General features: G+C 40.0%; 1 protein-coding gene and 1 long non-coding RNA gene across 2 annotated transcripts in view; one reads left to right on the top strand and one right to left on the bottom strand.

Moving 5' to 3' along the window:
• Positions 1-10828, top strand: part of LOC311589404 — a 37471-nt gene extending 26643 nt beyond the window's left edge. The window contains exons 2-4 of the long non-coding RNA XR_014776531.1: positions 4335-4555; positions 6647-6747; positions 10682-10828. This is a non-coding gene — a long non-coding RNA (uncharacterized lncRNA). The remainder of the gene's footprint in view (positions 1-4334; positions 4556-6646; positions 6748-10681) is intronic.
• KLF12 (KLF transcription factor 12) overlaps positions 1-12648 on the bottom strand; it is a 581105-nt gene that overhangs the window by 552249 nt on the left and 16208 nt on the right. The window lies entirely within an intron of this gene.

The raw sequence follows: 12648 nt of genomic DNA, 5'->3' as shown, positions 1-12648 counted from the left end.
TGTTGAAACAGACTTGTGGGAGGGCATGTGGTGTTTGTCCATTGGAAACAGATTTGTGAGAGGGCACATGGTGTTTGTCCACTTGAAGAACTGCCTATTGTGGGGACATGGTCATTGCCAGCTGATAAACATCCTGGTACAGACTCTGAGAGGAGATATACGTGAGTCACAAAGCATAGGCTTAGTTTTTTGGATTTTGCATTGATTCTTATTGCTTGGCTGTTCATCGCTCCACTTCAAGATGTTCCTGGAGAAAAATGCTTAGGAAGGTGTTTCAAAGTTCAGGCTGCTTCTCCAAGCGCTGGCTGCTAAGGTTGCAGTCACTTTTGCTGAATTACTGCTTTGCTGTATAATGGGTCTTTGGGATGCCTGATGATGAAGATTAGACTTGCTCCAAGGGTCTGAGTCAAAAAAAGGTCTACTTCTCCTGTCCCCATTGACTTTTTTCCCTCTCCTATCTAGGGTATGTGGGTTGGAAGTGAGGTATAGGCATTAAAGAATGTCAAATAAAGTAGGCTTTTAAAAGACCAAGCCTACACTATGTGGAATAGCTTTTCTTTCATACAGAACATGTGAATTTTGGGGAAATGGATAACAGAAGTGTTGATGTTGTTTAAAATAACACATCATGATATGCTGTACAGACTGTGTTAACAGCAGTGCTGTGCTTAGAGGATGTGGTGCGTAAGAGATAAATGGCACCAGGCACCATCACAGAGAGGTTTTGGAGTTGGAGGTGGAGATAACCACTTGGCCTTTTAGGTTTATCACCATGAGTTGAATATAGCTTTAAAAAAAGAGATACTCTGATGCTGTGTTTGGAGAGTAGGCATATGTTACAGGAAAACTACAGCTTCTAGGTCACAGTGGTGGCAGAAGGGACTGGAGAGAGAACCAGTGGAGGAAACAGTGATGGAGGGACATCACATCTATATGTTAGCAATACAACAGTAGTGCTTGAAGACAACTTCAGGGATTTTTTAAATTTTGTATTAACAATTAAAATTCATTTGCACTCTTCTGAAATTTGGGACATGAGAGATAGACCTGTCAGCAGACTTACTTTCTTCTTAAATCACCCTCTTCACTTTCATTTATGTCTGTGTTTTAGGAGTTCTAGGTACTGAACTTAAGTATTTTTACTTGTAAGCAAAGAATTTTACTGACAAATCTATGTCTCCTGGCTTATTGTTTGTTTGTTTGTTTGTTTATTTATTTATTTATTTATTTATTTTGGTTTTCTGAGACTGATTTCTCTATGTAGCCTTGGCTGTCCTGGACTCATTTTGTAGATCAGGCTGGCCGTGAACTCAGACATCTGCCTGCCTCTGCCTCCCCAAATGCTAGGACCATAGTCACATGCCGCTGTGCCTGGTGTCTATTTTTTATTTCTGAAGTGTCATGCCTGGCAGGCATTTAAGCACTCATCATACACCCCTGGCCCTCTCATTTGACTTCATTTTTAAACTTTATTTGGCATACAAAAATGGCTTTTTCAATTTATAGATTCATTGCAGTTCCTATCGAAATACCTACACAATTTTTTAAAGACATTGAAAGATCAATTCTCAACTTCATATGGAAAAACAAAAAAACCCAAGCATAGCTAAGACAATCCTGTACAATAAAAGATCCTCCAGAGGAATCTCCATTCCTGATCTCAAGCTGTACTATATTGCAACAGTAATTAAGACAACATGGTACTGGCATAGCAATAGGCTGGTTGATCAATGGAATTGAATTGAAGATCTAGAATAAATCCACACACATATGGTCACTTGATTTTTGACAAAGAAGCCAAATCTATTCAATGGAAAAATGATAATATCTTCAAAAAATGGTGCTTGTCTAACTGGGTGTCTACATGTAGAAAAAAATGCAAGTAGATCCATGTTTATTACCATGCACAAAACTCAAGTACTAGTGGATTAAAGACCTTAACATAAAACCAGAGATACTAAATCTTTACAAGAAAAAGGGGGTAAGAGCCTGGAACACATTGGCACAGGAGATAACTTCCTGAACAGAACTCCAACAGCCTAAGCCTTAAGGTCAAAAATTAATAAATGGGACCTCATGAGACTGAGAAGCTTCTGTAAGAAAGAAGACACTGTCAATAGAACAAAGCGATAGCCTACAGACTGGGAAAAGGTTTTCACCAACCTTACGTCTGACAAAAGTCTAATATCCAAAATATATAAAGTACTCCATAAATTAAACACCACCAAACCAAATAACCCAGTTAAGAAATGGGGCTCAGAATTAAACAGAGAATTCTCAACAGAAGAATATCGAATGGCTGAGAAACACTTAAAGAAATGCTCAACATCCTTAGTCATCAGAGAAGTGCAAATCAAAACGACACTGAGATTCCATCTTACACCCATCAGAATGGCCAAGATCAAAAACTCAAATGACAGCACATGCTGATGAGGATGTGGAGAAAGGAGAACACTCCTTCATTGCTGGTGGGAGTGCAAACTTGTACAACCACTTTGGAAATCAATCTGGCACTTTCTCAGAAAACTGGGAATAGGAGTACCTCAAGACCCAGCTATTCCACTCCTTGGAATATATGCAAAAGATGCTCCACCACACAACAAGGTCATATGTTCAACCATGTTCAAAGCAGCCTTATTCCTAATAGCCAGAACCTGGAAACAACCTAAATGTTCCTCAGTCGAAGAGTGGATAAAGAAACTGTGGTACATTTACACTACTCGGCTATTAAAAACAAGGAAATCCTGAAATTTGCGGGCAAATGGATGGAACTAGAAATGATCATCCTGAGGCAGTCAACGTAGACCCAGAAAGACTCACATGGTATATACTCACTTATAATTGGACACTAGCCCAAAAGGGATGTCCCATGAAAGTCTTCACTTACTAGGAGATTGGGATAGATGCATGGACTTCCTATTCAGATCTAGGTGAGAGAAGTATGAGAGAATGGGGAAATAGAAAGATCCAGAGGGTCTTAGAAACCTACAAGAAGAACATCATGATGGGCAGATCTGGACCCAAGAGGTGTCTGCTTAAACTACCGTACCAGCTAATGACAATACATGCAGTAAACATTGAACCCCTATTCATATCTAGCCAGTGGACAGGACAATCTCCACAGTTGTATGAAGAGTAGGAATTGACTCTGACATGAACTCTGGTGCCCCCTTTAACCACTTCCCCTTGGTGGGGAGACCTAGTGGCATTCAAAGAAAAGGTAATCAGGCTACCAAGATGAGACCTGATATGCTGTAGCCATATGGTGGTGGAGGAGGTCCCCTTATGTCACAGACCTAGGGAAGGGGAATAGGGTGAAAGACGGAGGAAAGGGAAGATGTAAGCGAGGGGATAACAATTGAGAGATAATCTGAATAAATTAATTAAATAAAATTTAAAAAGAGAAAAAATGGCTTTTCTTTTAATATTTTCATATATAAATATTATTAGATATTGTTCAGTTTTGTTTTTTTGTTTGTTTGTCTGTTTTCGAGATAGGGCTTTTATGTATAGTGCTGGCTGACCTAGAACTAGCTTTGTAGACCAGGCTGGCATAAAACTCAGAGATCTGCCTGCCTCTGCCTCTGCAGTGCTGGGATTAAATGTGTGTTCCATCACACCTGGCTGTATTTTGTTCTTATTAACCTCTTTGGTCCTCTTCTGCCCTCTTGTCCCCTTGTTGGACTCCTTTATATCATGCCCCCAAATATTCTTCTTCTCTTTTTTCTTTTATTGCAAACACATTTATTACTCTTTCTTGCTATCCCAGGCTTGAGTTATAGCTATGAGGTTGAATGACAGCAGTGACATGGGGGGGGAGGGGCTAGTGAGGGCAGCTTTGTGGTTTTGTAGGACTGAAGTGCTTCTATAGCATTGACTTACTTATTTGGTGTCTACCTACATACATATTTATATCTTTAACTCGCCTTTTAGGTACTGTTTAATTATACTATTTTCATTTTTAAATGAAGGTTGAAGAATGAATGTTATTTTATAGAATGAAGAAAAAGGTAAAGGAAGGATAGACATTACTACCAGATTGGAGACTTCTAGTTGGGTTTGTAGTGACTTTGGATAATACTCTAGTTGCATGAGTTAAAAAGAAGGTTTTAATTATCTAAAAGCTGATAACATGATATCTTACAGAAACACATTTTTGAGAGAAGGGAGTATTGTGTATAGATTTTAATTAGTGGAAGAGTCGTATGTACAGAAATTATCGTGGTTTGGCTGCCATGGACCCAGTTTCTTATTATAGCAATTTCATTACTTCAGGCAGAAGTCTCAGTATGCAGCCTGAGAAAAATAAATGTGCTTTTTCCTCTATGATCCAGGGCATGCCATGACCTATATATTTGGATGCAGTGGACTGTTCCTGGCTAGGACTTTGGATCTGGGAGAAGCAGCTTTAATCACCTCATGTGTGTTCAGTGAGGAGGGAGGCGTCAGCTCCGTCAGTGCTCAGCACATGTGTCTGCTGTGAGGAAGTTGGTGGGTTCCAGGGACACTACAGAGATGACTAGTGTCTGCAGCTGAGAGTTCCAGTAGAAATATGGTAACTCTAACATTTTCTACTTAGTTTTCTGAGCTTGATTCTTCTGTATTATTTACCATAAAATCTGATTGGTTATTAGCCTGGTTACTAGTTGGGAACCTCGAAAGCCTTGGAATTCCCTGTGTGAGTATCTTTGTAGTAATGGTGATCCCCTTAGGTCATGCCTGATAGGTTATGCTAATATGATTTATGACTGATGGTGCTGACACAAGAGAAGTGTGACTAGGTGAGAAAGATGAAATATATAATTAGCACAATCGACTTACCTCTAGTGAGGAAAGAGAGTTGGAGATTTAGTTGGAGATGTGGCCAGTGATGTAACCAATCAGGATACATAACGGAGGACCCCATAAAAACTCTACATGCTCAAACTGCAAGTGAACCTATCTGGATGGTAACCACACGCAAACATGCAGGAGGCATGAAACAGCCTAAAATCATGCAAGGTTTCTGTTTGGAACACTCTCAGGCCTTGCTAAATATCATTCTTCATTTCATGGGTCCTAGTTTGATTTTTTTGTATTATTAAAAATAATATTCTGATTACTGTTTCCGTTCTAGGTACTCCTCCCATATCCTCCCCACGCCCCCACCTTCCTAAATCTACATCCTTTCTTTCTCTCACTAAAAAGCCAACAGGCACCTAAATTAATGAATAAGTCCAAGAACAGCTGATTTGTATTCTGAAAATAATCCACTAACTGTAAGCATAGTACGTTCATGGGCTCTTGTGGGAAATTATTGAATGAGTTGTAATAGCAAATTCTTGATCCGGAAAGGGTAGTGATAACCTCCAATTCATAGCTAGTTGTTTAGATATTGTTATGGTTCAGGGTATAACGTTCCCCATAGACTTGTGAGTCTGAACACGGAATTCTCAGCATGTTGGCTATTTGGGGGATGTTTTAGAGCCTCTATATGGTGAATCCCACCTGTAGGAAATGAGTGTTTACATGGGGAGCAGTGATGGGCCTCAAGGGGGTAGCACAGCTCTGCATGCAATCCTGCTTTCTAATCTGAGGAGAGATGAGCAAGCAATCTCGTGCTTCCATTTCTGTGTCTCTCCACCATGGTGATCTGAATTCCTTCAAACCATGAGCAGAAATGCACTAAGAAAGAGATTAGTGCAGATGTGCAAAGGACCTGGAGACCCTGGCGCCTGTAGGTTCGTATCTGCATTTAGTGTCTTATGGACTGCTGTCTCCTTCATATGGAATATTTGGCCTCACTCTGGGTAGTGAGGATAAAAATTGTTTCCTGTCCAATTTGTCCTTTAATTAATGGAGAGTCATCTATACTGCTCCAGAAAATCCCTCCATTGCTTAGGTTAGAACAGATTTCTGTTATATGTAGTTAACAGGAAGCACAATAACTTAAGGGGTAACAGAGAAAAACTATATTAAACTTTAGTAGGAGCCAAGGGTAAGCTTTTAACATGTATGAAAGATCACTAATCATATAATGTTCCCTCCTCTTCCTCCTTCTCCTCCTCCTCCTCCTCCTCCCCCTCTCCTCCTCCCCTTCTTTTTCTCCTTTGTTTTTTTTTTCTAGACAGAGTTTCTCTGGGTAGCCTTGGCTTCACTGGACTTACTTTGTAGACCAGGCTGGTCTTGAACTCACCGCGATCCATCTACCTCTGCCTCCCTGAGTGCTGAAATTTCAGGCATGTGCCACAGCACCTGGCTCATATAATTTTCTTTAATCAAATTTATGATCAATAGTTATTAAAAATATCAAACAATAGTAAGTCAATTTTGTATTTTTATATAATAGGGAATAGATGCTTGTGGAGCTGAAGACCATCTTAAGAAAAACTAATGAAAAAAAAAAAAAGAAGGAAAGAAAGTCCCCTCTATGATAATGTGACATTTACTCCAGGTGAAAGTTACACCTTCTAAAATGACCTTTGTTTAAAATTTCATATGAAAATCTTTTTTTTCCTCAATCATAGCAATCAGAAAGATGTTGAGCCTCTCTCTAGTCACAGTAACCTAAAGGGTTAATTTTTCTTCTGTGTGAACAGAATGATGGTAGGAAACCTATGTACATCAACTGCAACACCAATAGAGATGAAATCTTTCTTTGTTTCAGGCATATGGCACCATCTGCATGATTTGAAGATTGCTGCTGTCCTGGTGGGCCTGCTGATGTGACTATTGCCAGAAAGGAGGCAGAAGTGAAAAAAGAAAGAAGTCAGGATTCTAACTTCTAATGATCTCTTTATATTTGCTCATTGTATAAACTACTCTTTAATCTAGGACTTATTTTTTATTTCTAACAATATAACAGGTTTTTAAAAATAAACGGATACACAGTTTAGTAGCTATTTATGTAATGGCTAAATAGTCATGCAGGAGGAGACTAAGACTCCTGTCATGTTCCTCTGGTGTAAATTCACTCTTTTGTATCATCACTAAAGATCAAATGCAAACCCCTGGTAACATGGTATTGGATTATCATGCAAGGAAAGATGTGGAGATGACAGTTCTATTTGACCTGGGCCCATGGGGGCTCACAGAGGCTGAACTACCAACCAAAGAGCATGCAGGGATTGGACCTAGACCCCTTACACATATGTAGCAGATGTGCAGCTTGGTCAACATGTGGGCTGTCTCTGACTCTGTTGCCTGATTTTGGATATTTTTCCCCTAGCTGGGCTGCCTTGTGTGGCCCCAGTGGGAGAGGATGCACTTAGGCCTGCTGTGACTTGAGGTGCCAGGGTAGGTTGGTACCCATGAGGGGCCTCCTTTTCTCTTTGGAGAGGGGAACAGATGATGTAGGGAGAAGGTCTGAGGGTGGGACTGGGAGCAGAGAAGTAAGGAGGCTGGGATCAGGCTGTAAAGTGATTAAACAAATAAGCAAGTGGCAAGAATTGAATTAAAAAAAAACAGAGTGTTAAAGAATAAAAGTTGAATCAACTTTAAGAAAAAATGACTTCCTTGTTGTTAACTGTGTACATGAAGCATGTCATGTTAGTGTCTTCGGGAAAGAATGTGTCTATACACGAGAGCCTGAAAACAAAACTACAGACATTGAATGTGATGGTCTGAGAAGGAGGATAGAAGTCTGATGTGACCCTGTGAGGGACAAAGACAGGACACAATGAAGCACCTGGAGATCAAGTGCTGGGAGAAACAGGAGTAAAAAAAATTAAAAAAAAAAAAATCTCCCAGATGGGCAAGAGTAAGGAAGAATTTGGAGAATACAACAAGTACTTAGGAATAGGCTCTGTGTCCAGAATAGTGCCAGATTGAGTTCACACAATCAGGAGAGGAAAATTTTTCTGAAGCCAAAAGAGGGGTGTGATGTGTAGGCTGAGAAGCGCTTAATATACCAGGTGCCTGGATCTCTGAGCAAGACAGACCAGACTGTGGCCAAGAAAGAAGGCAAAAGAGGATTTGAACAAAGACAGAACAGCTGGAAAGGTTAGGACCTCAGGAGCAACTTCACATCACCTCGGTGTAACTTAGGCCAACTAGGGCAACCGAGCCTGAGAAAGCACAGATATGGAGGCTCCTTTCCTGCATGAAGCAGTGTGCCTCCTTGGCTTTCTCTCAAATGATTCTGGGGTTAGTTTTTTTCTTTTTTTCTTTTTTCTTTCCTGCTTGGAAAACTCTGAAGAAATAAATGATCAGTGATAGAGAATTCCTTTTGTTTGTGTGTGGCTTATGCTTCTGTGGTGTTCCTGGAGGAACAATGCCAGATTTTGTTTGTTTGAAAAATGAGAATATTTGAAGTTTATTAAATATGAAAATATGAGTCTTTAAGTTGTAAATAATGCAGTAATATCCTTTCTGCTTTCCAAATAAGCAATTTATAGTCTTTCTCCTTGGATTCATTTTTTTCCTTGGCAAATATATCTGTGCTGCCTTGAAAAATGATTAGAATTGACTGCATATTAATCTATTCCTGTAACACAGTTTTGATATCCAGCTTTTTTAAAAAAATGTGAGTGTGTACAAATCTTTTTCTTGTAGTGGTGAATGTTTCTTTGATGTCAACCCTTCACAATGATTGTGTCTAGTTCTATTGAACTGTAATAAGATTGTGCCCAATAATTTTTATGATCACAGTCTTCAATGCTGGGTAAAAATACCTTAACAATAGTACTCAAAAGAAACGTAAAGGAGCTGTAAAGTAGAAACCAGGAAGTAGACCTGGAATTGCTTTGGCCTCTAGAAGGGTAATGAATTGTTTTCTGATCCACAGTTCTCTGGAATAGCTTCGAACACCCAGAGGATTTAAAATATTATTGTGGTTATGTCATGCAAGGCAGCTGGTGGGTTGACAGATTCTTCTTCCTCAGTTTTACTAAGATATCTACTTCATTTGGACAGTAAAACCCAATCCTGTGTTATTTTAATGATCTAGAAGAAAAGCTACTCCGATGTGAGCCCCCATCACGTGATGCGCAAATACAATGCCCGGACATTAAGGCACAATTTACAATAGAAAGTGGAATGTGAACTCAAGACCAAACCTCACCTCTTGGAAGCATGCACCAAAAATTACCTTAATTTGATAAAAATTCGTTCTGTGCCAAAGGCCTCTGGAAATGTGATTATACGTCCCCTTCTTTGTCTGGTACCCACGTTTGCACAGCTTCCTGTTAGGAAATACTTCCTTATATTTCACCTAAATCCCTTTGAGGAAGCTTAAGCCCACTGCTTCCTCTTATCGATGTAGTGAAGATGAGATACAGCTGCTGCTACCAGATGGCCCTTGAAACACACATGCACGCACTCCCTCTCTCACACTGACCTGGAGTCATTTACACTTAGTCAGCTTCTATAACCCTTGCTCTTCTACCCCCACCAGCAGGAGGAAACTGCTGCACCTTATAGTCCCTTTCCCCACTTAGGTTGCATGTAACTCAACTCGTTTGTTATATCTTTGGAGATGAATCGAATCTCCCCACTTGCCTCTAATTATTTCCTTATGACCAGTTTCCATAAGTGAAATTCCAAGATTGAAAGGCAAGCATATTTTTAAATAGTTTTTAATCCATGTAGCCCACTTACTCTTGACAAAGTTGCTCTTTGTGTATCGACTGGCTGTGTGTGTGTGTGTGTGTGTGTGTGTGTGTGTGTGTGTGTGTGAGACGTTTCTTACTCATTCTTTTCTGAAAGGTGGGATAGTTTTTCACATAGTGGCTATTTGGTTTTACACACGGGCAAAATTCTATTTACCCTTCTTTTGTCCATATTTGCATTGGTATTTCTGTTATATATAATAGAGGCTACTTTTATTTTAAACAAATTAACTTTTATTCGGAGCATATTATCAATACTATTATTCCAGCTGTTACAAGCTATTTAGCTCTAGTCATACTTGGAACTCACAGATGTTTTCCATCTTTGTGTTGCTAAATTTATTAGTCGGTAGGCTGTGAGTCAGGGCTAGGGAAGGCGTTTACACCCATTGATGACCTCACCATGATCTCTTTCTTAGTGCTTTTTTAAAATTTAAATCATGATGGTGTGAGGCCATCATGACTGGGTGACATTTACACCAAGTTTTCAAGGAGGTGCACACATTCAGGGGAAAAGGAGCCACCAATGTGAGTACCATGTGCCTAGAGTTCTTCTGTGTTGTCTGAGATCCAGCATTGGTTTCAATGTGTTGGAGGCATACTGACACAAGGCGAGACCAATATGAAATGAATTTAGGAGAAAATATGGCTTAGATTATGTAGGGCCTTCAATGTACATTGAGCCCTTTACCACGAAAGATGGAGACTATCAGAGTTTTAAGTGGAGGAGTTATGTAGCCTAAAATTCACTGCAGTAGGAAAGTTCTTCATTTTCTAAATAGTATAATCACTTGTCTTCAAATTATTTGCTTAATAATATATTTATATTAACAAAATATAATGTATAAATTATTAAATTCTTATGCACATTCAGGTTTAATTTATGAATTTTCATTCTATCAGTTTTAGTTTGTTCTCACTTAAATATAATAGTGTTTTAATTATTGAGCCTTGACATATATTTAAAATAGAGCTGGATAGATTCCTCTGCTTTATTCTTTTCTCAAACTATTTGCCTCCTATGCACCTATATTCCCTATATGAACTTCGTTGGGATCATGTTTCTTAAAATCTGTTTGGCTTTTGATTTGTAGAAATTAACCAAGTTACGATGAAGACGAATTAAAAGTCTGTGCTGTACATCATCCATGATCCAGTCCTTCAATTCCTCTGGCAAGTTTTATTATCTGTAAGTCACATATTACCCCTTATTTTTTAGGTTTATTCCCTGTGTTAAGAGCCCTTAATGTTTCTCTTGATTACAGTGTTTCTCTGACTACGGTGATGTAAGTAGTGCCTGCCACAGAATTGGCCACTTTGTGGAGGGTGCATGTTCTCTTGTTTTCCTTGCTAGGTACCCTTTATACACAGGAGCGTCCTCTTATCTAGGGACAGGGGGCCTTTGAATTTGGTGATATCTGAATTTCAGCCCCAGTTCTGCCACATGCCTTGCTTTGAATGTCTGTTTAAGCTGTTTGAGCCCCGGTTTCTTAGATGGCAGGATGCTAGTTATCTCTTATAGTGATTTTCTGGAGATAGGATGAGGTGAGGTAGGTAGGCTATAGCACCAAGTCACCACTCTATGCATTCTCCTTCCCTGACTTTTGTAGTAACTTTGTTTTTTCTTCCAGTTTGGAAGTCTATATTTAACCTTCTATGGCATATCCACAGTAACACAAAAACCAGATGATGTTTCTAGCAGGAACTTTAAGTTTTTTTCTTCTCCAGAGCCATTACGTCATCATCACCATTATCAACACCACCACCCCATCATCTTCTTCTTCTTCATTATCTTCATCGTCATCATCATCAGCTTAGTTTTTCAAGGCAAGGTTTCTCTGTGTAGCCCAGGCTATTCTGTAACTTTTTCTATTCTAAAACTCAGACAACCCTCCTGCCTCTCCCTCTCAAGTGCTGGAGTTAAAGGCATACCCCACCATGCCAAGTTCACACTTTATTTTGTTTGCCATTTTCTCTAGTTTTATGTAACCTAGTTTTCTCAAAAATCAGTTGGAAGTGTCAATAAATAGAGGAGTAAAAAATGCTCTTCAAGTTGGGCATGGTGGCGCACGCCTTTGATCCTAGCACTCTGGGAGGCAGAGGCAGGCAGATCTCTATGAGTTCGAGGCCAGCCTGGTTTACAAAGCAAGTCTAGGACAGCCCAGGCTATGCAGAGAAACCCTGTCTCGACCCTCCCCCCATAATGATCTTTAGTGACAGAAAGAAGCTTCGAAACTCAGGCACTCTACCATGCTAATCTAGTCACATAACTTCCTGTTTCCTCCAACTGGAAAAGTTAAGGGCATTTCCCTCAGAAGACTTCACTGCCTTGAACCCACAGCTTTACCCTTCTGTTCTCTGAAGCAGTGTCTGTATCCATGGCGTGCAAGGGTCAACCATTTCAGTGAACAAAACAAGGCTTAGTACAAGGTTAGGGGTTAGTACTAGACTTAGCACAAAGATATACAGTTGACTATTAATCTCATTTAAGCCAGCTGTTTTGACTCAGCCGAGCCCATCTGCTGGGTTATCCCGGTTTCATTCTTTTCCAGTTGGCTTCTTCCTATTTGAGTCTGGTGTTTGCTTCTCCTAGCTTTGCCTTTCACTCGCACCATGAGGGGAGGCTAATTCTCCTGCTTATAAAAGCCAGCCACTGGAGAAGCAATGTCCTTTTATACCGGCAACAGGATCTCACTCTCCAACTTCAGATAGACTTTGTTGCTCTCTTCTGATTTAGCAGCTTCCTCTTGGTGATGCAGGCAGTACTGGCCAGGATGCGCCTCTGTTGTGTTTCTCATCTACTCTCCTCTAATGAATTTCATCTGTTTCTGTCTCAGGCCCCGCCAGCAGGCTGCTGGCCTTGGCACTCTCCAGGCTCATTATGGCTACCCTCCTACTCATTCTCCTTTACTACAAGATGTCACACCTGGCTCCACATTGCCACCCGCAGAATGGGTACATCTTTCACTTATGAACGCCAGTGGGTCTTCAGCTGTACACTTCCTCCTGCTGTTATGTTTTTCCTTTAATTCTGTTAGCCCAAAGAAGTACCTCATGCGAT

This window comes from Acomys minous (genome assembly GCF_964271855.1).
Source record: "Acomys minous genome assembly, chromosome: 18".
NCBI classification, from domain to species: Eukaryota; Metazoa; Chordata; class Mammalia; order Rodentia; family Muridae; genus Acomys; species Acomys minous.
This window is presented reverse-complemented; position numbering and strand designations above follow the sequence as displayed.